A 27754-nucleotide genomic window follows, 5' to 3' on the forward strand; every position below is an offset into this window, starting at 1 on the left:
GAAATCTACTCACAAAATTAAACCTATATAGGTACCTCCCAAGTTTATATGTGCCCCCCCAAGTTTGTTTATGCTATAACTATTTCCAAATTTCAACTAACTTATTACCGAAATCATCGTTTCCATAAAAATTGACTCACTAAACTTGCAACAGCCTCCAATTCTCTTACAACCCAATATTTTTGAAGGCATTTAACCTTACCTACCTAGGCTCTGCTCAGTATTATGAAATAATATTTATAAGTGCTAACGCTGAGTTGAATTACAGAAAAAGCAACCATCATATCTGCATATACTTCATCAAAAAACAAATGACAGGGCACTTGGGAGGCTTAGTCGGTTACGTGTCCAACTTCAGCTCAGGTCACGATCTCACGGTTTGTGAGTTCAAGTTCCACAATGGGCTTGCTGCTGTCAGTACGAAGCCCACTTCGGATCCTCCTCTGTCCCCCCTTTCTGCCCCCAACCCCACTCTCATGCGCTCTCTCAAAAATAAATAAACATTTAAAAAAATAACAAATTCAGGGTTTCAGATATATATATTTATCTCAAAATAAAACATAACTATCCTCAAATACACAAATGTCACCTCTATCTTCTCATAAATAAGGCATATGTAAAGATACTACCTTCCTCAGAGCTGTACTGAGTACTAAATGAGTTGACACAAGTAATACAATCAACTTTAATTAACATCAGTGCAAAAGTGTTAAAAAGTTATAGAATTTCTCTTACATGCATAAGGGAAGGAGTTATTTTGTTATTTTTAAGCCGCTTTGTGTTCTGAGTCTTTAAATTGATGTATAAAAGTGGAAGCAGGCACACAACACAGAGGCAGAAGATAGGGAATCTTTCTCATAAAAAAAAAGTTTTCTCATAAAACTCATAAAACTTAACATAAAATCTGGCTTACTTCATTCAAGCCACCAAAACAAACACCACAAAAGCTTCAGACTACATCACTTTTAATCACTCAGACAGAATTATGAATTAGGTAGTCACATTTTCTCAAACTAAAACTGAAAACTAGATAAACGAATGCTATTTACCTTGGGTTTTATGCAGGATTAAGCAGTCAAGTGAAGTCTTTGAGATGTTGTTAAAATTCTTCCTGGAGAAAACGTTCTGAGAATTTAAACTCTGAATTCAAATTCCTAGCAAAGATTAAAAAAAAAACACACAAGGAGTTTGATTTATGGTAAATTAAAATACCCACTTTTCACAACAATGAATCATATTAGGCAGTGAAATAAACTCTCAATAAAGGCACTAATGATTTTAGGGAAAGGGAGACTGATTTAGGAAATAAACTTTTGACCATAAAAGCTTAAGAAATTTTTTTTGTTTTAATCAGAATGCAGATGTGCACCATGAAACTGACAGCACTTTTACCTTTTAAATACTTGAATTTTAATGATAGCAATTTGAGCTTTAGAAAACAGAAGCTATGCTGCTATCCTATCAAAAAAATTTCAAAGTGGCTAAAATAATGCCAAATATGGTACTCTTGGAATAGCAAAACATGTCACCTATTGGTTATTAGTATTCATAATGCTCTTAACTATATAACTTACCTAAAGTATGAGTTTAATGTTTTGCTACTTATCTTAATCTTTATTCTCTTTTGGCCACTTCCTTTCTACAATTTCATTTGAAACAGGTTTCTAAAATTCATATGAACAGCTATCACAGTAATCCTAGCTCTGTACCTAAAAGCATTTTAATACACATACAAACGTTCCAATAAAAGAACAACTTGTAAATGAAACAAGTATCTAATAAAAGCCAATACTGTTCCTAATTTACTATTACTACACAAATAAATTTAAATTTTGCACAAAATATCAAGCAGTTATCAATACTGAAAAAGTTAGCTTTATAAATAACATTCAGTGATTACCAATCATGTGCATAGGACATTCAAAAAAACATGAAGGGAGCAGAAACTAAAGAATACAAGATTGATACATGCCTAAAATCAACAAATTCATAAACCACTTTTAATGAAAAAAATATACATAAATATGAAAATCTGTGAATCTTACAAAAGATCCAATAAAAAATGCAATGAAAGTAGAAATACAAAGGAAAAGAAATGATAAAATTAAACTGGTCAATCAACAATGTTGTCCCCTAGGGTGCCTGGTGGCTTAGTTGGTTAAGCAGCTGACTCTTGATCTCAGCTCAGGTCGTGATCTCAAGGTTGGTGGGGTTCGTGGGTTTGAGCCCCACATTGGACTCTGTGCTGCCACTGCAGAGCCTGCGTGGGATTCTCCCTCTCTCCGCCACTCCCTCTCCATCTCTCTCTCAAAATAAATAAACTTTAAAAAAAGTTAAGAATATTGTCCCCTAAATACCCATGGCCCTACTGCTGGGAAAATTAAGAGATCTGAGGTTCAATCTACAAAGAATAGGAACTTAGTAATTAAGAAAAACATACTAATATAAAATACAATAAAAATGCAAGACTGGATACAAAAACAAAAGGATTTCTAAAGTACATGCATGTTTAGCTTTAAAAATATCAAATCCCCCAAGGGGGGGTGGGGGCAGAGAAAAACTCTAATCTTCTAAATTGATGTATTGTTATGAAACTTTACTCTGGACCTTCTAAGTCCAACACTACTGATTCATTACTGGAAGTGATACAAGACTCATTTTAGTTAACACTTTCCCTAAACATTTCTAAAAGGCTAATTTTAATTTCTGCATATATGAAGAAAAAGTCAACTGCCAAATCCCTCTTTACTCCAAGTCATGATTTTTTTTTGAAATTCCAAGAAAATATACACTAGAAATAATAAAGGGAGGAAGGGCTGAAGGCTGTTTTACTAATAGATACATATTCTTGTTCACAATCTATAAGTATATTCAAGTACCCATACCAAGAATTCAAAAATCATATGTGAAGCATGACACATAATATATTTAATACTATTTAATATATAATATTTAATGAAAAATATATTTAACATTTAACATTAATATTTAACATAGTCAGTACAAAGACTATAGTCAGCTCAGCGAATTCTTTTTTTAATGAAAATCTATGTACAAAGCACTGTGCTAGTTTTATGGGAAACATGACTATGGCAGAGGTGCCTGCTCCCCAATAACTAACTAGTGAAGAACAGAAATCAACAAATCATAGCAAAGACATCTTAAGTACCAACTTAAGAATTATGCTAGATGACCTTAAATAAAATCATCTCACTTAATGCTCATAATCTCATAACCTCTTCTCTCAAATTAAGAGAACTCTAAACTTTTAGAATTCATCTGAATTTACAAGGTGCCTATTACATGCCAGGTACTATTATTCCAGCACTGGAAATAGTGTACTTTAAGTGAAACATTAAGTTTCCTATTTCCTTGGAAATTATGTTCACAAGGGAGAAAGGGAGAGGGGGAAAAACCCAGAACATGATGTGTTAGGAAGTATAAAGTACAAAAGTACAAAAATGGGTTCTTGGGCCCTAACATTGTTAAATTCAAGGGACATTTCAAGGTTCCACAGAAAGAACAGCATTCTAGGCAGAAGACACAAACTTGGCAAATTCAGGACAGAAAGAACACTAAGTTGAGGCACTGTGAGAGGAGAGGATGTGAGATAAAGTAGAAAAGGCAGGAAAGGACCAGATCAAACTGCATCTAGTAAGAAGGCCGGAGTAAAATCTAAATATATTGGGAAGGCTCCGCAATCAGGGAAGTCACAGCATCGCATTCATGTTTTAAGATGGCTGCTGTGAACAGCATGAACAACAGGGAGAGATCAAGGAGATAAATTACAAGGCTGAAATTCAATATAATTGGTTACCTGGAAAAGATAGTAGCAATAAAGCTAGAAAAAAGAAGCCCAGAATCTAGTTTGGAAGTGCAGTCAACCAGTACTTGTTCACAGGTTGTTGGTGTGGATCAGAGAGAAGAAGCGGGGAAAAAAGAAAACCGCGGTCCTAAATTCTCAGTTTTGGGCTCAAACATCTGGGTGATGTGCAAGTTTGGGAGAGAAAACAAGAGATTAGTTTGCCATTTTTGGATGCCTATGGTCACAGAGTGTAAAATGGTTAATCCAAAATTTAACCCAGACTTCCTGATTCCAACTCCTGTGCTCTCTCCAATATACTGACAGGTGCTTGATGTGGCCATAACCTATATATAGAATTCAAAATGCCAAATCAATCATCCCTTTATTACAACCTTAGATCACTTACTAACATCAGAAAAAGAAATGTAAAAAGAGATAGGGAATAAATTGCTTTATGCATTTTTCCAACTGATTCACCAACCAGTGAGGAATGTAAGAGAGTAAGTCAAGCTTTATGTTTAAAGTTCTTAAATACCTTAACAAAGTGTACCTTTTATGCAATACATTATGATCAGCTAGAACACAAATAATGAAAAGAGCAGACAATGGCGTTCAACAACACTGAAGCACCCCCAAAATGGATTCTTTACATAACCCAATCAAGCATATTTGAACCAAGTCTTCATTTTAGCAGATTCAGGGAGTTTGGCTTCCAAATTGTGATACAAATTATTGCTACTCACATCTTTAATAACGCTAAAAATTATATCCTAAGACTATTATTCCAATAGACTAGGTTCAAAAATCTGACTTGACCATTAGCTAGATGCCCAACACTGGTCAAGTTACCTTACTCGCCTTCAGCTTTAACTTCCACAGGTATAAAATAAGGCTAATAATGGTACTAACTCATAGGTTTAATGTTACACAAACTGAATAAATGTAAACAGGCTAACCTTTAGCACACGGTATGCACTCAAATGTTAGCTTATGCACTCAAATGTTAGCTATCATTATTGTTAAACCTGGCTTGTGACAGCTTTACCTACAGGTTATCCACTAATTTTACTTCAAATGATTCTTGTAAGAATAATATTTTTGATACAGCATTAATCAACATTATAAATGTGGAACAAAATAACGAGAATTTTGCTTTAAAAAACTCCAAATAAAGATAAGTAAATAATATTAGAATTGGTAAATGGCTAATTGCTAAACTTAAATAACGAGAACATCGGAGTTCACTATTTTCTCTGCTTTTGTGCTTGAAAATTTCCATAATTAAAAGCTTCTGAGGGGTGCCTGGGTGGCTCAGTGGGTTAAACGTTCGACTTTGGCTCAGGTCATGATCTCACAGTTCGTGGGTTTGAGCCCCACGTTGGGCTCTATGCTGACAGCTCAGAGCCTGGAACCTGCTTTAGATTCTGTATCTCCCTCTCTCTCTGCCCCTCCCTTGCTCGCACTCTCTCTCTCTCTCAAAAATAAACATTAAATAAATAAATAAATGCAAGGTTTTGAAAAATGATTTAGTCACAAGTTTTTAGTTCTTTGTCCACTTTTGTCATCCTGCTTTAAAAAAAAAAAAAAAAGAGAGCATGGAAATGAGAAAAATACCTGCATTCTAGATCAGGCTGTGTCACTCCCTGGTTCATGGAGCCTTAAGTAAGTTTTCTACCTTCCTGGTCTCTAACCTAAGCGGGGAAATATTAGATCAAGTTTGAAAACTCCACAAAATATTATACAAATGTAGGCTACAATTATTACTACCTTAACATCTGTAGACTAGTTTTTTTTTTTTCCAGTCCTGGGTCAAAAAAAAAAAAAATCAAAGCTTAAGACCCTGAAATAACACACGAATGACCACTATGTAAGAAGCTCTGTGTGTGAAAAGGAACAAATCCATAACCTAGAAGTATAACCTAACCATGTACACTTACTACCCAGAGATATGTTGGGCTTCTAGATTCCCTCACCTACTTCTTTGTCAATAAACCACTGCAAATTACACAGTGGAATTCAGCTACTGTTCAACTAATAGTTTTGAATGCACTTTTGAGGGGCGCCTGGGTAGCTCGGTCAGTTGGGCAACCAATTCTTGATTTTGGCTCAGGTCATGATTTCAGTGTTCATGAGACCCTTGAGTAGGGCTCTGCGCTGACAGCACGGAACCTGCTTGGGATTCTCTCTCATCCTCTCGCAGCCCCTCCCCCGCTCAACTGAGAGCACTCTCTCACACACTCTCTCTCTCAAAATAAATAAACACACACATGAATGTAGTTTCCGGAAACTCCCAATCCAAAGCTCTATATAGAACTGAAGAGACTTCTTCTATTTCTACAAGTCTTTTGAACACAGTTAAATCTAATACAGCTAGTTAAATTCAACTAGACCTGAGCCTATCAAGGGTGTTTTACAGATCTGTCTCCAAGTCCTAAAGTACTATTGTTCTTACAAGAATTAGCTCTAGCTAAAAATCTCCCATGCCACCATTTTAATTACCTAAATGGAGGGCGATTCCAAGTTTACCACAACGTTACAGTGAAAACTGAGATCCTTAAAACAAGATGGCTATAAGCCATCTTTCAACTTTGGGTTGTTCAGCTATGAGTTTAGACACACAATCCTTCTCATCAAATTATCCTCAATTGGCTAGAATCACATAAAAATGCAAACAAACTTGTAGCAGCTTTTCCTATGTAAAGATCCTTTACTGTCTAAATAGTAGCCCCATTCCAACTAAAGTCCAACTGGAATGACAATTTACACGAAGATTAAGGAATTTTGGCTTACTTTTTAATACCAGAGAAACAGTAAAAGGCGCTGCTGCAAAAAGATGTGCCTGAACACATCTCTAACATCAGTTTGGGTTACATTTGCCTTCAACTTTAGTCCTAAGTTTTCCAATCTAAAACGCTAAAAAAAAAAAAAAAAAAGTTTGACGTAGAAAAGTAGTTGCCAGTAGTACTGCTGCTTGATTCTAATAAATTAGGTCTTCAAAGTAAAGAAAGCCAACTTATGGACTTAAAATGAGGGCAAAGTCCCTAACTTTAGCTCACCACTCCCACCCATTTATCCCTCCGTCTACCTACCATGGATGCAACATTTCTGACACGACAAAAGACCTGAATCACTTGCCGAAAAAAGGACGTGGTTTCGCTTGTACTACTGGAGAACTGCCTTTTGGGACCGGGTGTGACAGGGCTACTCTTGGATCCATCAGCTAAGGCCTGCTCCCCATGCTACGAAACAGTAATCAGGCACCAACTCTTTAAGGGTCAAGAGTGCAGGTTCGCTTAAAAATAGAGTGGGTTTCCAAGGCGATCCAGGAAGATTAACCTCGGAGAAAACTGTCCCGCGACACCGAGGGCGGGAGGCAGATACCGGGGTCAGTGACGGGGACAGCTGAACACGTTCCCAGAACAGAACCGAATTTTAAAAAACGAGGCGTAAACCGATGAGTAGCGTGAAACCGGGAAAGGAGTTTAAAGACGACGCAGAAAGGAGTCAACCTACCCAACGCACTTTGCTGCAGGTCATAGCTGTTTTATCAAAGCCTGGAAAGAAAGGTGGCGATCCCAGCCAATAAGAAGCGAACACAAGCTGCACCTCCAGCGGCCTCAGGAGCCGTAGGCGGAGAAAGAAGGAAGCGCGCGTGCGCCGGGAGAGCTTTCAGTCGGGCGCGCGCAAGAGTCCGGGCCGAGGAAATGGGGGAAGGGTTGAAGAGGGAGATGTGCGCACGCGCAGGGAAAGGCCGCGCGGTCTCTGGGTTTCGAGCCAGGTTCGCAACCGCGCGCGCGCGCGCACCGTTCTCGCTACTCACCCCACCCCCCCACCTTTTCGACCTGTAGTGCCTCGAAAACCTGAGAAGATCTGACGGGGAAACGCATAAATAACGGCGAAACGTCTCCTGGGTCCTCCTGTAGCCGCCAACCCGTCACCACCCACAAAAGATTCAACAATAATTCACTCGTCCTCGGTATTTACTGCCCTTTGAGTGATTTGAATGCAGCATGAGGCCTACCTGAAACGCCGAAAGCACGGTTCCCGGGACTTATCTCCGTTGTAACTACACAGCGGCCATTTCCCGACTCAAGCACGGGAGGAAAACCATAGAGGTATCTTCGACGCGCTAGCTCGTTTCCGTCACTTCCGATTTGGGGCGTGGCCTCCAGTGCCGCTAAGTATCTGGCCTAGCCCCGCCCACCCTTCCGCCCTAAACCGGCTTCCTGGCTGCTATTAAGATTTGCCTGAGGCTTTCTGGGAATTCGCGTGGCTAATCTCGCGCGAAGATCTGGCGGCTCCGCCCTCCGGTCTGGCGCTGCCGCCTCGGTTGCGGTGACGGTAGACGGTGGGCGGAGTGGGCTGTTGGGTCGGGAGGTCTTCTGGCCACACGGCGCGATTCGCGGGCGTTTCTACTTCGCTAGGGTACACTGAATCTCTCTGCCCTCCCTACTTTTTTGCTTGTTTGCGTTATTCTTTCTGTGGCGCTGACTCAGACTAGAAACAAAAAGTCTCGGGCCGAATAAAAGACCGGGAAGCAAGAGGGCTGTGTTCTCACACCGAGTCTCCTCCCTTTGCCAGCAAGCGCCTAGTTTCTTCTTGGACTCCTAACCGGACACTTGCAAGTGTCGCTTTTGCTTTGAAATGAAATGTGCCAAACACACTTCAATAGTAGAAAAATGACCACGAGCTAAGTCCCTTCCAGAGTGATGTCAGACCAACTCTGCTATCCCTAAAGGAGTTTGCACCGCAGTGTTCTGAGCGTCTTAGGCTTCTTGGTTTGCATCAAAGGGTGGTACTTCTTTCCTCCCGATGGTGCTAAAGCATTACCACTTGGGCACCTCCGAACGTTGGCATAGGTATAAAAATAATGCACAGCACGAAGCATAATGATTATTTATGCCGGCCGAGAAACAGCCCAATGTAGCTTGGTCTGCCAAAAATGTAAGTCAGATTATAAATAGGCAAACTGCTTTTGATTTGGGTAGAATTTCAAATAAGAGCCATAGCACATTTTCTGTTAATACTTGTCTGGGCTGCACTTTCTTCCTTAAGGCCTAGAACCGTTATTACTTTGATGTTTACGGACGTAGACTACCTTAAAGGATTTCAAAGTTGTAATTAGCAACCAGTCTTCTGTCAGTTAAATCCAGTGTTGGGCCCTAGTTATGAATTTAATACTGTTTAGGGCGTTTTCTCAGCCCGATTTACCGGCTCAGCTAGAAAAAGTATCTGTTTTCTCTCACTATACAGCCTGCCCCTCACCCCACCACCAACACCATCTGAATGTGGAAGCAGTAATCTTTGGCCTCCATGGTGCACTAATAAGTCCCAAGCATTTAGTAGGTGCTGGGTAAGTATTTGCTGAATGAGTGAACTATACTAAAAAGAACCTAGCCATTGATAGCTCAATACAATTCTAGTAGTCTGCAGGTACAGGGGAAAGTTATTGAAAGGTTTTGATCGGAGGTATGGCATGACACTGGACAGGAGGATCAGTTAGGATGTTGTTTTAGTAGTTTAACTGAGGTCATGATGATCATGGTAAGAAAAGGAAAAGTTGTAAATATGGTTTAGAAATGGGATTGACAGGGGGCTCCTGGGTGGCTCAGTTGGTTAAGCATCCGACTTTGGCTCAGGTCATGATCTCACAGTTCGTGAGTTCAAGCTTTGCATCCGGCTCCGTGCTGACAGCTCGGAGCGTGGAGCCTGCTTTGGATTCTGTGTCTCCTGTGTCTAACCCTCCCCCACTCATGCTCTCTTTCTCAAAAATAAATAAACATTTTAAAAAATTAAAAAAAAATAATAAAGAAATGGGATTGACAGGTTTTCCTGATGGACTGCATTAGGACTTTACAGAAAGGGAGGAAATAAAGGAAGTTGTGGCTTTAACTGGGTGGATTTGGTACTGTTATAATAATTAGGAAGATTGGAAAGAATGATAGGAAAGAGAAGAATGAATACGTTCGGATATGAGAAGGAAATCAGGAATTCCATTTTTACTATGTTAGGTTTGAGATGTGTGTGAAACATCCAAGTAGATACACAAGATATGAAGTTGAACGTGGGGGTTTGCAATTCAAAGGAGTGTTCTGGCTTGGACATAAAATATAAAAACAATGCTTAAAATCATGGAATGAAAGATAGACAAGAGATGACTGGGGACTGAACGATAAAGAATCCCAACATTTAGAAATTTGTTAAAAGAGGAGGAGGAGCTAGTAAAGGAAACTGAGAAAGAACGGCCAATGAAATAGAAAATAAGTTAAATCGAGTGTATTGGTTATTCATTGCTGTATAACAAACGACCCCAACATCTAGTAGCTTAAAACAACATTTTTATTCTTTCACAGTGTCTGTGGGTCAGGAATCTGGGAGGAGTTATCTGGATGGTTCTAGCTTAAGGTATCTCATGAGGTTGCAGTCAATCTGTCAGCTGAGACTGCAGTCATCTGAAGTCTGCAGATTCACTCGAAGATCATTCAGGGTTGTTGGCAGGAAACCTCAGTTGCTCATCACATGGACTTCTCCATAGGATGCCTGAGTGTCCCTTTACACAGGAGCTGGCTTCCCCACCCCCCCCCCGCCTTCCCCCCAGAGTAAATGATCCAAGAAAGGGAGAGCCCAAGACAAGCTATTATAACCTAATCTCAGAAGCGATACACCATCACTCTGCTGTATTTCACTTGGACCAAACCCTGGTACAGTGTGGAAGGGGGCTACACAAGGGTGTGAGTACCAGCAGGTGGAGATCATTGGGGACCATCTTGAAGGCTGACTACCACACCAAGAGAGATAAGTGTTTTAAGTGTGTGAGGTCAAAAAGACAAAGGACAGAATATGCTTATGTGTAATTTCACCTGCAGGAAACACTAAGTAAATGCAGTAATTGTACCTGCCTGAACTGAGCCAGGTAGGAATACTGAAACATACAAGCATCTCAAACATCTGCCAGTTACTTCAGTTCACACCCATCTGCTTCTGATGTTACAGCTTTCCATTTGATTTTAGAAACCCTCCTTCTACCACTTCACAATAACTAACAACTCACAAGCTTCCCGACACCCACTTCCACAAGTAAACTTTAGGTATTTTTAAGATAAAATACTGTATCAATTGTAGTATTTATTTCTTGGTCAAGTCTGCTACCATTTTTGTTAGGTTCCTTTTTGTTTTGTAACTGATTAAGTTTTTGAGGATCATACCCTAATCCTGTTTTTCCATAGACCTGTGGTTTTTATTGTGTGATTTTTGCATAGCACAGTGATTTTTATGAACACATATGTTGCATTTGAGCAAAACTGAATAACAGTCAATATATAGTCCTAATTTTAACAGCAAAGAAATCGAAGCTTGGAAAGGTAGAGTATCTTGCCAAAAGTCACATGGCTGTTAAGTGAGGAATTCAGATTTTATCAAAGGTCCATCTGACTCTAAAACCACCTTGTTTCCACAGCAGTATTTACTCACATAAACAGTTAAAATAGACATAATATTAGATTAACCTCACCTCAATTGTTGTTCCTATTTTATGCAACTTGATTGATAGTTCCCATGTGTCCTATTCTAGGTAATAGAATATATACTCTAGCAAATGTGTATATATGCCTATTTACTTATCCGAATAGTTCTCTATTATCCATAAATAAAGAAACAAATTTATAAATTTCATAGTGTCCAAGCAATGATTAAGTGGTCTTGCTAGATGAGTGATGCATGATATAGTTTTACTTGGTATGTTTTAACTATTAATGTTTTCTTTTATTTCAAATTTCCTTTTTCATATATTCGATTAAGGCACAAGATAAGTAGTAATATAACTGCTTCTTCCTGCCATACTATGCTTTCTCAGCAATGAGAGTGTTGGGGATTATCAGTCTAGATCTTACCTGAACCACTCATTGCATATACCACAAAAGCACTTAAATTAGGGAAGATTAAGTAGTTCCAAGATCTGGGCCACAGTGGTTTGCTACATAGGATAGATATGAAATGAAAATCTATGGAAGGCTTTCAGGCCATTATATTTGTTAGTGCTGTGAGAAAAGACAAGACATGAGGGGACAGGTAACAAAATGGGCAGAAATTGTCGATTCACTGGTCCAAGATGACCATTTGGTATGATATCCTTATGCAAGCCTAGACAGCTCAAGGGTGGATTTAGGTGCACATTAACTAAAAATTGAATGTTTAAAGGGTTAGAAAAGCAAGGCACTAAGGGTAGGTACAATAAAATAAGTGTGGAAGAGAAAGCAGAATTAAATAATCTCTCTGAGAGGCTGGCTCAGTTATAAACATATGAATTACCTGCATGGAAAGTATATGCCTGTCAACTTTCCAGAGATAAACAATTGCATTAATGTCAAAAAGATGATCGAATTTTGAAAAGTAGATAAAGTCAGCTGGATGAACTGTGATGCCATATTTCAGTCTGTTATTCAACACATTTTTCATCAAGATAGGTAATGATCAGGGCCACAACTGAACCTTCTGTGCTCCTCCAAAATTTGATCATGCTCAGTTTATGGAAATGCCTGACTCTTGCCCCATGAAACTGAAAGGCTTTAGAGAGCAAATGTATGAGAGGGGAATGAATCTTAGTCGAGGCCTTAAAGTTACTGGGAGTCTTGAGATAAATCCAGGTCATGAGCAAAATTTTAGCCATCTTTGCAAATGACTGTGCCTTCCATATAAGTAATATGATCTTATATAGGGTCATTATAATTTTATTTTGAATGCTGGTAAAATAATTTTACCTTGAATCCATTTACCTTGGATGTTCTACAAGCATTATTAGAGACCCAGCTGTTTTATTCCTAGTCCTTTAGCTATTTATAAAGAAAAGCACATTCAAATTTTCTTTTGGAATGAACTGGTGAAAAATTTCATCAGGAGAATATACGTCTGTAATCACGTTATAACTGATTTTAATGCAGCATGAAATTTTTTTTTTTTATGGAAAGGATGAGGCCTTCCCTTAACTGCCTTATCTTATTTCTAATATTATGTCCCATAGTCTGTATATATTGTTTACCTTAGAAACAAAATATTATACTTTGCTCTATAAAAAAAAATTGTTTATAGCATTTTCACCAAATCTAAAAAGCCAATTGTAGTTCCAGTAAGAAAGAAAAAAATCCTGCACATTAATATTGTTCATCAATTATTACATACATTTTAGTTTCAAAGTTATTAAAATGTGCAAAAATATGCATCATAAAGGTAATGTAGTATGGCATTTAATTATATCATAGAGTTAAATTTTTAGTTTCCATATAACTATAGCAATTACAGATACAACAGTGTCATAACAAATTTGTCATGAGTTTACTTCAATTTATATATTTCTTTTATTAGAACAAGTTTTCCATGTAAGTTAAAATATAAATAGCCTTCTGATTATTTCTTCATTATTTAATAAATGCTATTTAAAGAAGAAAACATATGAAAGGAGCCAAGGGAACTGTGGAAACAGAGTCACAAGTGAATAAGTCTGTCTTGAAATAGAGTAACCAGAAATCAACTCATTCTATATGTTGGAAATTGGTAAGAAGTAAAAACAATAAAAAGCTACAAAATTAAGAAAACTCATCCTATCAAAATGACTAAAAAAAGGGAAGGAGGGCAGGGGGAGAGAGAGAGAGAAGGGAAGAGAGAGACTCTTAGGTCTGGGGAAGTTACTTAAAAATATTAGAAGAAATCTGGCTAGGTAGCTAGCTTTCCTTTGCTTCTCTAGAAACGTTAAAAGGGTTCAATTTGAATGCCAAATAGAATTATTCTTGGCATTAAGGATTGGGGATGGGTTGGTGGAAATAGAAGCAAATGGAAATGATATCTTTTAAATATCTACTATGCCCCACATACTGTGATAATAATTTTAATATTCACAAACAATCCTCAAAGAAATGTATTGGCATCTGCATTGTATTAATAAGGAAACTGATTTTTTTTAGGATTAAAAAAATTCACCCAACAGGTAACAAATTGAAGAGCCAGGGTTTTAACTCTTAAGTTTAATTCAAAGTCTGACTTTGTACTACTTTTTGGCTGAGAATTTACAACATCGGAGGGGAGATTGTAAACTCCATCCTTCTGGACGTGTTTGAGATTAGGTCAAAAACACTTTGGGGGAGTATTTTGTGAGAAATTATGCTTGGAGGCAGTCCAAATGGATGTCTTCCAAATTACTAAGCAGCTCTAACCTCTTGGAAAACTACCCCATCAATTATCCCTATATTTGAGTAGTTCAGGAGAAAGATGGGTTGATACCAAAAGGCCTGGATTTTTCCCTTCTAGCTTAATATCGCTTGCTTACCTATCACTTTATTTAAAAGTGGCCTGTCTTCTGAAAGCAAGGTCAGAATTTGTGAGTTTTTAGATAGGGGCTTTCATCATGCTTGTTTAGCCCTGTCCTCTTCAATATCCAGCATCCTGACTAGTAAATGGGAGCAATGATAGGAGCCTGGTTCTTAAAAGGTAAAGGTTTTGTGGCTGCTCAGCTCCTAGCTTTTCAAGAAAACAGTCACTAAATCTTACAGCAAAAATAATATGGGCTTCATCACTGTGAAAATCACAAAGAAATGAAATACAATAAAAATAAAACTTCTTTGGAAAACTTTATGAAGACAGGCTGCCTCTTTTATCTGTTAACCAAGTAAGAATTAGTAAAAAAAAAAAAAATCCTAAAGTTCATTAAAAAAATTTATGTATATTTGTATAGAAATATGAAGAATAAACCTCAAAAGTAGAGTATTTCTACTTGGATGGCCACATTATAGATTATTTTTAAGTAATTTTTTTCCTTTGCTTTTCATATTTTCTAAAATTTCTACAAGAAGCATTACTTTTATAATAAAACTTTAAAATTTAGATTAGTTAATTTTATGTGAATGTGTAAGATCACGAGGAGTTAAGAACTAAGAAAAGATGTTTTTTGTATGTTGTTCTTATAAATCAGGTGTCAAACTCTAACAAAGAGGAATAAAATATCTGTTACTAAATCACGTTCTTGATAAACCTAATTCTAACTTACTGCTAGGGGGATATTATTTCTTCCAGAAAGAATTTGAGTTGTTTCTTTCTTTTTTTTTTTTTTTTTCCTGGTTGCCCTACAGTCTTCTGTTTTGCTTCATGAATCTTCTTTTGAGCAATGAAAGGAAGTACTACCATTCAGTGAGAAAACAATATATGTTTAATTGTTTGCTTCCATTTAAAAGGAACTTATAGAGGGGTCCCTGGGTGGGTCCAACAGTTAAAGCATCCAACTCTTGATTTTGGCTCAGGTCGTGATCTCCAGGTTCTTGAGATCAAGCCCCGCTTTGGGCTCTGCACTGACAGTACAGAGCCTGCTTGGGATTCTGTCTCTCTCTCTCTCTCTAAATAAATAAATAAACATGAAAAAAAAACTTTAATAAATAAATAAAAGGAACTTATGCTGAATTCCAACCAGCCATGATAGATATGCCTAAAAATGGCTTGATCTTTTCCAGGACAATTATTTTTAAAATTCATTTTGTCACAGTGGAATCTGGCTAGTTAGGTAAAAAGTTAAGGACCACTGGCTCATTTTTCAATTCAGTTTTGGAAAGGATTGTAAAATCATGGACCTGACTTTGTTTTTCTAGTGTTTGTGCCATTTTTTTGTTTTTCTGTCCATGACCCCCCTACCCCCAAAAAAGCAAACTTAATATTGTACTGTAGCTGGATTGATTTCTGCCAACACAAACCCATCCAGTAACTTTGCCTAGACACAGAATGTCTAGAGAAATATTTCAGGGAGATTTCAGGGAGATATTTCTGGCAATGGCAGATGAGATGATCTGTTACCCCCACAATGAAATGCTCATTGTTTGAAAACAAGTTCATTAACGTGCTTAAAAATCATTCAGGAGCAGGAGCCATACAAATATTTATCATTATTGGTCATTTGCAATTTATTCATAGGGATCCAGCTGGCAACCATCTGGTGCATAAAACTGAAAACTGGAGGGGAAAAAAAATAAAGTAAAAGTCACTGAAAAAATATAATTTAGTCTCCATATGTCCTTGACACATATTAAGTTAGTGAATTAGTTGTTAGTGGAATGAGATACATATATGGAATTTAACACAAAGGTGAGTTGAAATTTTGCTTGCAAGTATATGTTGAAAGACAAAATGAAGTAGTAGCAATATCATAATAGGCAAACATACTAGGGAGTATAGGCTAGGCTATGTAACAAATGACTCTCATACACATAGTGGCTCACGTGCAGTAGCTTTTCCTCTCAACATTTTCAGGCAATTATACCAGGTTAGTAAAAATTTCCTTAAGCAGTAATTCAGGGTCTTAGGCTATGTTGTGGCTCCTTCATCTCATAGGGCCCATGGGCAGAATTCAAGGGTCCACAAACCTCCAAAGGATCCATGAATAGAATTCAGAGCTGTCAGTATACTTGTATAAGGAAAATTACATCCCTTTTAACTCTGAACCAAAATTTATCATTTCCTATAATTATGAATGTAAACAAAAACCACAGAAGTATTAGCAGTACTTGTGACTTTGTAGCAAATACAAATTGCAGATTTTTTTTTCTTGTTATCTACAGCTTTCAGATGATTACATCCCTGGTTGTCACCTTGAATGTAGCCTTTTGAAAGACTCTGAGCCAGAACGACTCAGCTAAGCTGCTCCTGACCCACAGAAACCAGGAGATAATGTATGTTTTAAGCACTAAGTTTTGGGATAACTTGTTACATAGCAATAGATGACAAATATATCCACATATTATCATATTACTAATTTTATAAATAATTTGATAATTGTATTTAATACAATTTATTTTCTTTATAGTTCTAGTATTTTATTGTATACATATTGAAAACATTCTGAGAGGGAATGCAGAGGCTTCTTTGGTATGCCAAAAGAATCCATGACACAAAAAAAATTAATCCTACCCATGGCCTCATTGTTGCTTTGTGCTAGCTGGCAAAAGGAGAAAAGAACATGGAAATGTACCTCTTTTTTATCTCCTTGGCCTGGAAGAAGCAGATATCATTTTTAATCACATTTTCAGGGGGTGAACTAGTTACATAGCCACAACTTGATGCAATGGCGGCTGGGAAATGTAGTCCTTGGTGAACTGCCATTTGCTAGCCATTGCTCTATGTTAGGGGAGGATATATTTTAATAGATAGTGCCAGAGCAAATACCCAAATATTAAGAAAAGTAGTGAGAATAATATCTGCTAGAATAAAATCTTAAAGTTAATTTGAAAGATAAACAGAGTCAAATGAAAGAAGCAGGTGGTAATGACATAAACTATTTTCTGTGAATTGATTTTTATTTCAAAGAATAAGACAGGTATGGATCTGAAAATGTGGAGAAATAATTTGAGTCCAGCATCTAAATCAGAAAATCAGAAATGAAATTTTTCTTTAGTTGTCCTTAAGAATAAATTTTGTCAGATTGTGAACACAGAATCTTAACATTTTGGAAGTAATTAAAGAATGGGATGGAACCACTGGTGTTCATTCATTCAGTAAACATTTTCTGAGAGCCTACTATGTAATGGAGTCTATAGTAAGTACTGGAAAAAATGAGATTGCCAAAAATAAGATAAGACTTTTGCTCCAAGAAAGCTAATGATGAGGGAAATGGCTTAGCCAAGTAAATCTGTACAGTGTTCTTTGCTGGGTACTGTGACATACATAACCACAAGGTGCTAACAGTAGAATAATTACTTTTTTTTTTTATTTCAACATGCCTTGGGATAAAAACATGATATTAAATTGGAATGTCAAGCTTCAGTTAAATAGGGTAGGATTTCTTTGGGATCATTTATGGAGCCCCACCCAGGATCCCTGAATCCACAAAGTAAAGCTATCCTCCTCAGTGTTCAGAGAAAGCTTTCAAAAGATTCCAGTCCTCTGCTGATGTGGGAATAGCAAGAAAGAATTCTTGGTAGTCCACCACATGGTCTCATACATGTAGTGTCCTGTGAAAAATTAGCTATCCTGTGTTCCCTCCAGTATTTACAAGCTAATCAGTGACTAATGATTCCCAGAGAAAAATCAGGACACAGGAAAACTGGGCTGCCAATAGCTCATCAGGTGTCTTTAAGATTAGGCAAGCCTGTTTTTCCCTTGGATTGTGTCAGCCCCATGCTCAGTTACATGGCTCAGTGAGGAAACAAGAGTGCAAGCTGGCTCTCAGTCCCATTTGAACCTGAGGGTGCACATGTGATGCAGACAATGTATAATTATTAATCATAGGCAGAGGCCCTGCTGGAAGTTCCTTCGCAAAATAGCACCTCTCCACACTACACTCTCCTCCTGAACACCTGTCACTATGTTAACTGCCCCCCTCAGCAACTTGGGGAGTTTCTAACACCACATCTATTCTCCCTACTTAGCCAACAGCGTTACGCAAGAATTATATTCCATTTTATAATGTTGACTATTCATTCATCATTTAACAAATATTTGTTGATAAATTATTCCTTGGGTGAAATAATGGAATATTATACATTATGATGAATAAATGATAGGAAATTAGTGGTCTCGTTGAACACAACTTCACATCAAGAAACGTCTAAAATCTATATTGCATTGACACATCACTCTGTAATTGCCATTTATTGGAACAAATAAGGGAGTGAGTGATTATCCTAGTTCTATTTAAAGAAACATTTAGTTTTTTTTTTCAACGTTTTTTTTTTTTTATTTTTTTTTATTTTTGGGACAGAGAGAGACAGAGCATGAACGGGGGAGGGGCAGAGAGAGAGGGAGACACAGAATCGGAAACAGTCTCCAGGCTCCGAGCCATCAGCCCAGAGCCTGACGCGGGGCTCGAACTCACGGACCGCGAGATCGTGACCTGGCTGAAGTCGGACGCTTAACCGACTGTGCCACCCAGGCGCCCCGAGAAACATTTAGTTTTTAAGAGCTCTTCAAAAGGATCTGACTCTTACAAAGATACTACTCCTGGCATTCTGCCAGTTGACAGTATTTTGCCTCTGTGATAGGTAATTCATACCCTCCCTTTGGTCATCAGTTTAAAGTCATAGTTCTCAAGCCTGGTGTCAACATGCTTGTGAGTTGCATTCAGTTGTGCAGCATTTTGAATGCAACCTTTTTTTTTTTTTTTTTTTTACCACTGTCATGATATGAACTGAGATACTCCTTCCTCCTCCTTCTACCATTGAAGTGTGTCACCATTCATCCCAGGTGATTCCAATCGAGCAAATGGTCCTGGGACCAGCAGCCTTACCTGGGGACCTACAAGAAATGCAAATTCTCAAGTCCCACCACAGAACTACTGAATCAGAAAGTCTGGGGATGAGGCCTAGCAAGCCATTTTTAACAAACCCTTCAGGTGATTGTAGTGTACGCTCAAGTTTGAGAACCGTTGTAGTAGACCCATTCCCAGTTGATCAAATGGTCCTTCTATTGTAAATAAGCTCAGGAAAGAATCAAATGCTCCTTAACCCGATAGGCTAGTGCTATTATTTCACAGATAGAATAGAAGTCATGTTAATTGGAGGACTATGACGATTCTGGACAATGCGGGAAACAGAGGCAGTGGTAGGTGCCACTAGGTAACTTGAGGCAGGGAGGGAGAATTGGCTGCAACCCTTACTGGAGTAAAGATTGAACTGAAATCTGAGCACGTGCCATCCGCTCCCTGCAACATCCGCATGGGACCATAGCTCTGCACTTTTTCCTGCAGAGCCATGGAAACCTAGAAAGAGAGAAGCCACTCTCAGCATCCATCATGGTTTACATAAGAAGAAACCTCTACCCACCAGGGGTGGTCAAGCTGCATAAGAAGAAATCTATTCTAGAAAATTCTCCAGTAAGGACAGACAGAAGGAGGGTATGAGTACACCAGATAGCTGATAGCAGAGCTTGAGGAGTTAGGAGCGAGGGTGGGGTGAGAGTGGGGGCTGAGGCTGGCAGAAAAAGGCTTCTGAAGCAAATTAGGAATGCCTCAAAGACCTGAGGGATTTTTGCCTACCTGTGTGTTAAAGGCACAAATCCCAGTTCATTCTAATTAAGTTGCTTTTGGAATGATTTTACAGTAAAAACAGACTGCTCAGGATGCCATTATAGTTCACTGTGAGAAGACAGATCAGATGGTACCCCATCTGGAAAGACAGCTCCACTCTCTGATCATAGGCAGGGCTTTCTCACTTTCATACTCCAAGCTGAAAATTCAGCAGCCAACAACCCAAAGGGCCAGTAGACTGTTGCCCCTGACTGGCGGCTCTGAGAAGTCAGTGAAGGAAGTGGAGTAAATGGAGCACTGCCCCAATGTCCTTGCACAGCTGATAACTCACTAGTCCTGCTGTCTCAGGGCCCAGCCCTTTGCACTCTACAGAAAGCAGTGTGCTGTAGAAGTCAATGAGAGCCCAACATGGGACTGGGCACCCTAGAAAGGGGGTATGTTATTCTTTCAGATCAGGCTCATTTAGGACTAGAATGAAGTGAAAGGTAATGGCAATTCCAGAAAAGATAATATTCATACAGAAGGCTAAATCTAAGCTAGATGTTGCCTTAAACCAGGGGTGATCAAGCTGCAGTTCATAGGTCAAATCAAACCCTCATCCTACAACAGCAGAGTCCAATAGTTGCAATAAAGAATGTACGGCTCACATTAGGCCTAAAGTATTTAGTATCTAGACCTTTCCAGAAAGACTTTGCTGGCCCTGCCTTAGACTCAACTCTAATTCTTGGGTCTTGGAAGTCCCAAAGCCCTCCACTCTCAGGGCCATTCTGTCAATGAGAGAACCTTAGTTATGTATAACTGTTGTTACCCACTAGTTGATCCCTACATTTAAAAAAATTTTTTTTAAGTTTATTTATTTTGAGAGGGAGAGCAGAGCAGGAGAGGAAGGGAGAGAGAGAGAGAGAGAGAGAGAGAGAGAGAGAGAGAGAGAATCCCAAGCAGCTCCACACCAGCAACTCTGAGCCCAACACAGAGCACAAACTCAGGAACCCTGAGACCGTGACCTGGGCAAAAATCAAGAGTCAGATGCTTAACTGACTGAGCCACCCAGGCGACTCCCCGATCCCTACATTTTTACCAAAATAGAGTATCTACCTCTCTTTGCCTATTTTGCTCTTTTCTTTGCTTCTCTTCAAAATTACATTTGATGTTCACTTTCCAAAAGAATGTTTTTTTCTGCTTCTTTGACTTTTTCCAACAGTGGTTCTGCCTTCTGTTTGGCAGCTTTTTTTTTTTCCCCTTCAGCTGATGGTTGCTTACTATATGTACTAGGTGCTCATCTTGGTATCCATTTCTGGGTAGCTCACTCATTTTCCTCATCCCCAGCCACTGACAATCAAAATATTTTTAAAAGCAGTGGCCTGTGACACCAACTAACCACAATATAGATCCGAAAGTCCTCCAGACCCCAACTGTGAAATCAAGCCTGTGGATCAGCCTACTTGACATCCTATAAGTATGTGCCCAAACATACATTTACCTATAGTCTGCTTTCTTTTTCTTTGAGACCAAATTTTCCAGTCAGTATGAAGTCTGCCTTATTACTCCACATATTTTAGGGCTTCAATTCTTCCAAATGGCAAATGCTAGAAGCTCTAGAAGCTTGTTCTGAAAATACTGTATGATAGCCATTTATTTCCTCTACTATGAATACGCAAACCAGCAGGGTAAGTAAATAGGCTTCATACCTCCTATGTGTTTTTCACATACCTTTTTGATAATCAAACTGTATCAGATATTCAAAATATTTGATAAATTATTTTTAAGGGTGCATCCCTTTGTAGGATGACCCTTTTTATAGGGAACATAAAAGATAATGTTGTAGAAAATTCCAGATTATTGCTTTCCTAGAGGATTTCAGATCCAGGAGAACTATTTCTATACCTTCTCTTGTTTATGCAATAAGCCTATAGCGCTTCATTGAATATGTGAAATACTTTATACTTTGCTAAAGTTTAGTGTAATAGAGATTCTTCAGAGGCCATTTTTGCCTCTAGTCAAATTCTTGCTAGAAGAAAGTCATTATGAAATGGCAGATTTATTTATCTTTTCTATATCAAAATTTGTAGTACAAAAAGAAAACCTAAATCATATTGGTGCTATTTGTTTAGAAAATGCATTCTAAAAGACTTAGGGATACGGGCACCTGGGTGGCTCAGTTAAGCGTCCGACTCTTGATCTCTGCTCAGGTCATGACCTTATGGTTTGTGGGATCGAGCCCCATGCCGGGCTCTGCACTGACAGTAGGAAGACAGCTTGGAATTCTCTTTCTCCTTCTCTCTCTGTCCCTCCCCTGCTTGTACTCTCTCTCTCTCTCTCTCTCTCTCTCTCTCTCTTGCTATCAAAATAAATAAATAAACCTTAAAAAATTAAATATATATATTTTATTTAACCCAATATGTCCAAAATACTTTAATTTTAGCATGTAACTAATATTTCAAAATTATCAATGAAATATTTTATATTCTTTTTTTTTTTACACCAAGTCTTTGAAACCCAGTGTATATTTTACACTTACAGCATATCTCAATTTGGCAGCTAAATTTTTGCCAGAAATATTCAGTCTGTATTTAGATGTCGTAAAATTAACATCTTGAAAAAGTACATTCACATAAGCAAGTTGTTCCAAATGCACTTAAAATTTTTTCCAATAACTGAATCAATTATCACTTTTAAAACTTATATTTAAATTAAACTAAATTAGAAAATAAGTTCCTTGGTAACACTAGCCACCTTTTAAGTGCTCAATAGTCTGAAGTGGCTAGCAAAAATCAGAAAGAAAGAAAATGATCAACTCAGTGTAAAAATTGTAAAATGTTAAAAGTTGTTGAATTTGGAAGATGGACATACAAAAGTCCTTTGTACAATCCTTTAAACTTTACTGTCACTTAGGACTTATTTAAAACTTAAAAAGAAAAAATATAAAACTGTATTATACAAATGATCAATTCCCCCCAAAAACAAAACAAATATGTTCAGTTAAAATTTCTGAAAGTAAATTATGTGGGCTATTTTACAAATAGAATTTTATAAGCAGTTCTTTTCTTTCCAATCCAAATAATAAAGTAATTCTCAAGCACCTCAAGTCCTAGCCATCGTGCAAAATGTTTCATGCAGACTCTGTCAGGACACCTTTTATTGAAGGTAACAGAAAAACAATTAAAGCTGGCCTAAAATAGAAAGGTAATTTGTTGGCTCCCATATCTAAGAATATTTGGTTATTTCACAGCACTGAAAGGAGATCTCCAAAAACAAATATTCAGTGCCACACGCCTGGATTTTTATCTGTCTGTATTTCTCATTTCTGTATGTTGTCATTCTGCTTGTAGGCTGCCTCTGAAATATGGGGAAGATGACCATTGACAACTGCAGATTTGTGACTTATCATCTTAGCAAACTAGCTGCTTCTTTCTCCCAAGTTAAATATAAACACCAGGGAAAGATTCTAAATGGCCCAGATTAAATCACATGCCTACTCCATGGACAAATTAATGTGGCATCTATGAGTGACCAGGCTAAATTCACATGCTGACCTCTGTGGTCAGAGTTTCTAGGTAAGAGAGATAGTATATTCAGCTAAATTAAAATTGGGCTCATTCACAGAGTATCTTGCTATCTCATTTCAAATCTTCAGCAGCTCCTATAATCTCTTTCAGGAACATGCCTCCATATTCTGCCCATTTCTATGTCCTCAGATATTTGTCGTAGCAGGGAAAGAAAATATGGCATAATCGTTTACACTGCTAACTCTACAGCCGGGGTAGTAAGGTTTAAATTCATGTTCCATTACTTAATAGCAGTGTGATCTTGAGCAAGCTGTTTAAACTTTTGGAGCCTCAGCTTCCTCATCTATAAAATGGAGAACATAACACTATTCTAAAGAGCTAGAAGTATGTTAACTCATTCAGTTCTCACAAATAACACAATGAAGAAAGGGAAGAGAGAATTTAAGTAGTCAGTTCAAACTGATATCATTCCTAGGGAAATTCTGTCTAGCCTTCGTGACATGCCTATCCCCTGGAAAGGGGACTGTGGGGACATCTCGAATGACACCTCTGTCAGGTCCCTGTGGAATGAGAGAGGAAGTCTACCAAATGAAGAGTGGAGATGGGAAAGCATGTTGGCAAAACAAAAGCCAGATTTCTATATACTATAACACTGGCAATAATTGACAGAAAAATAAGAATGGGGTTTTACTTTCATGAGTCAATTGTGGGTCAAGGCAGTTGGATTAACTCTCCCTCTAATGACAACTAAAAATGTGGACAAATCTTTTTTTTTCTTTTTGCTTCAAGGCATTAAAGAAGTAAAAGGGTAGGACTATTAGGCCACAATCTGGAGAAGATGATGGGTAAGGAAATTAACTAGGCACTTTTACACTGAGTAATTTTACCTAAGGGGCATTTGTGGATTCTAAAGGAGGTGTCTAAGATGCTGGGAGGTACTTTTGACGGCTTCTCAGGGAAAGTGATTAGAATCAAGGGTTCTACCAGAAGGATGGGCCTTATTTTGGGCTGGGAATCCAAAGGGCTTCACCAAAGGACTAAGCATGAAACAGAAGTAGATAGGCCATCACTGGGACTGCAGCTCAGCTTTGAGTCATCTCTTATTGAATGAAGTCACTAGCCAAAATCCCAGCTGCCCAAGTATTCCAGGGTCTGGTACCCCAATACTTTTGATAGAAGCAAACATAAAACTTCTGGCAAGGAAGATATCCTCTTAAGTCTCAAATTGTTTTTGCCAACAATTTGACAAATATAATGTCTGACATTCAATCTCAAATAACTAGGCACATGGGAAACAAGACAACATAAGAAAGCCAGCGGAAAGAAAGAAAGAAAGAAAGAAAGAAAGAAAGAAAGAAAGAAAAGAAGAGAAAAGAAAAGAAAAGACCTCTGAGTGTTCTAGATACTGAAGTTATCATATAGAAATTTTATATTTATCCCAGTCGAGGTGATAAAAGGCAAAATTGAAAGTTTGGGCAGAGAATTGGAATTAATACTAAAAAAATGAAAATTTGAGAACTGGAAACATTGTTCCCATCATATTAATGAAAACAAATTGGATAAACTATAAAAATATAGTTCTTAAAGCCCACCAGAGAGATAAGGTCATAAGAAAACCTAATGAATTCAAACCCAAAGAGTGGAAACTTCTTCTAGAAGTGAAAGGACCTAACAACTGACTGTATCCTTGGCAGGGCAGTGGTGGGTAGGACAGTTGGAGGGAAGGAGGAAGCTTCCACAGATACAAGTAAAGAGAAAACAACTGAACTTACAATGAAATTCTAAAGACTATCTGTGGGCTGACTTGGTCATTTAAAATCTCTGGGAGATACCCATCTTTTCCATGGGCCTTCTCACAGTGTTCATGAAAGAGATTGGGGGCCAAATGGGAAAACTGAGCAATACCCTGGCTGAGGCACAGGTCCATGGATAGGGCCTGCTGAAATCTGAGGTCAGGACAAGAGAATAAGTCCACAGACACTCTGGGCCTTGCAGTACACATCAGACATCATTTACAGCTGGGGGGAGAGCTGAAGCTATGAGAGAAGACCCTCTCTCACTGAGGTACAAATGTGGGGCCTTCAGAGCACTGAGCGCAGGACAGAAGAGCAGAGATGAACTCTTCAAACATACAAATCCCAAGTATACTAAAGAAAATGTTTTGGCTCAACCCTTGAATAATCTGAAGACTGTGGTGAACGGAATCTAATTAGAATCACAACAAAGCCCAGGCCCAGCTCAACCATAGACTAGATTGACTTAACCTCCAATACTAACATCCTGACAGAAAAGGAGATGTGCCCCTTTCTGGATATAAAGTTTATTCATTTCAGTCTCTTCAGTTTCTCTACATCCTGCATTTAACCAAAAGTTATGAGACATGCAAGAAAGAAAGATGGTCAAGTTATGGCCCAGAGGCAAGGTATGACCATGCATGAAAGATGGCCAAGATATCAGAATTATCAGATAGGGACTTTAAAAGAACTATAGTAATCATGTTAATGTATCTAGTTGGATAGGTGGACAACATGACTAAAAAGACGGAGCATTTTAGCAGAGAACAAGGACATGGAAACTGTTAAGAAAGAGTCAAAGGAAAATACTAGAAATGAAAAATACACAAAAGAATACTTTGGTGGGCTCATCAGCCAACTGAACACAGCTGAGGAAGGAATCAGTAAGATTGAAGACAAGTCAATAGAAATTATAGTAAAAAAGAAAAAATGAAAGCGAGAGCAAGAAAAAGAACAGAGCACTGAAATCTGTGAGTCAATGTCAAATGGCCTAACTTACTAGTAATTGAGAAGACAGAAAAAGAAGACAGAGAATAGGGCAAAAAACGTATTTGAGTTTTTCAAAATTGATAAAAGACATCAATTTACAGATCCAAGAAGCTCAGAAACACACAAAGATTAAGATTCAAGAATTACAAATTAAAGAAAACCACATACAACACCCAATAATCAAACTGCTAAAAATGAAAAATAAAATCTTGAAAGCAACCAGAGGGAAAAAAGATACATTACCTAAAGGGGAACAATCTTACAAATGATAACTGATTTCTCATCAAAAACACCAAAGCTAAGGGTGCCTGGGTGGCTCAGTTGGTTAAGCGTCTGACTTCGGCTCATGATCTCACGGTTCATGGGTTCTAGCCCTGCATCAGGCTCTGCCTGTGCTGACAGCTCAGAGACTGCAGCCTGCTTGGAATTCTGTGGCTCCTTCCTCCCTGCCCCTCCCCTGCTTGTGCGCTCTCTCTCTCTCTCTCTCTCTCTCTCTCTCTCAAAACTAAATAACCATTAAAAAAAATTGTTTTTAAAAAACATGGAAGCCACAGAGCATTGGGTGGCTCAGTTGGTTAAACATCTGACTTCAGCTCAGGTCATGATCTCACAGTTCACGAGTTTGAGCCCCACAGCAAGCTCTCTGTTGTCAGCACAGAGCCCACCTCATATCTTCTGTCTCCTTCCCTCTGCCCGTTCCCTGCTTGTGTGCTCTCTTACTCTCTTGAAAATAAAGAAACATGAAAAAAAAAAAATGGAAGCCAGAAGACAAAAAGGTAAATCCTAGGGCAAAAGTAAATTCAATTGTAGCTTTATTAAATACTACCAAAATCCCCTCAAGAGGATTGTACAAATTTGAAATCCTACCATCAATGTAAGAAAGTGTATTGCCCGACAGGTTTGCTGAAAGAGTGTATTGTTACCCTGTTTTCGATCTGATAAGGGAGAAATATTGTCTCAATGTAGCTTTAATTTGACTTCTATTATAAGCAGGGTCAAACATCCTTTTACATGTTTAAGGGTCATTTTTTGTGTGTACTGTTATTTTTTAAATTTTATTTTAATTCCAGTGTAGTTAACACAAAATGTTTTGTTAGTTCAGGTGTACAATATGGTGATTCAACAATTCTATACATTACTCAGTGCTCATCATGATTAGTGTGCTCTTTAATCCTCATCACCTATTTTATCCATCCCCCAACCTCCTCCCCTCTGGTAAACATCAGTTTGTTCTCTATATTTAAGAGTCTGGTTTTGGTTTGTCTCTTTTTTTCTTTATTGTGTTTCTTAAGTTCCACATGAATTAAATCTTATGGTATTTGTTGTTCTCTTACTGACTTATTTCACTTAACATTATACTCTCTAGATCCATCCATGTTGTTGCAGATGGCAAGATTTCATTCTTTTTTATGGCTGAGTAATATTCCATTATATATACATATCACTTCTTATTTATCCATCCATCTATCAATGGACACTTGGCCCACTTCCGTAATTTGGCTATTGTAAATAATGCTGCAATAAACATACAGGTGTATATATCTTTTTGAATTACTGTTTTTGTTTTCTTTGGATAAATACTCAGTAGAAGAATTACTGGGTCATATGGTAATTCTACTTTTTAATTTTTTGAGGAACCCCCATACTGTCTTCCACAGTGGCTGCACTAGTT

The 27754-nt window shown here is 38.0% G+C and overlaps 1 protein-coding gene and 1 long non-coding RNA gene across 7 annotated transcripts in view; one reads left to right on the forward strand and one right to left on the reverse strand.

Moving 5' to 3' along the window:
- Nucleotides 1–7949, reverse strand: part of BCLAF1 (BCL2 associated transcription factor 1) — a 34828-nt gene extending 26879 nt beyond the window's left edge. For all 6 annotated transcript variants that reach the window (XR_007152018.1, XM_047857793.1, XM_047857792.1 and 3 more), the window contains exons 1-2: nt 7827–7949; nt 1050–1154 (exon numbers count right to left, since the gene is read on the reverse strand). The gene's annotated coding sequence lies outside the window, so the exon portion shown is untranslated. The remainder of the gene's footprint in view (nt 1–1049; nt 1155–7826) is intronic.
- The window catches only part of LOC125165209 (uncharacterized), a 34109-nt gene continuing 14169 nt past the window's right edge, over nt 7815–27754 (forward strand). The window contains exons 1-3 of the long non-coding RNA XR_007152020.1: nt 7815–7920; nt 9059–9158; nt 16393–16503. This is a non-coding gene — a long non-coding RNA (uncharacterized LOC125165209). The remainder of the gene's footprint in view (nt 7921–9058; nt 9159–16392; nt 16504–27754) is intronic.

Source organism: Prionailurus viverrinus, chromosome B2 (genome assembly GCF_022837055.1).
Source record: "Prionailurus viverrinus isolate Anna chromosome B2, UM_Priviv_1.0, whole genome shotgun sequence".
In the NCBI taxonomy this organism is placed as follows: Eukaryota; Metazoa; Chordata; class Mammalia; order Carnivora; family Felidae; genus Prionailurus; species Prionailurus viverrinus.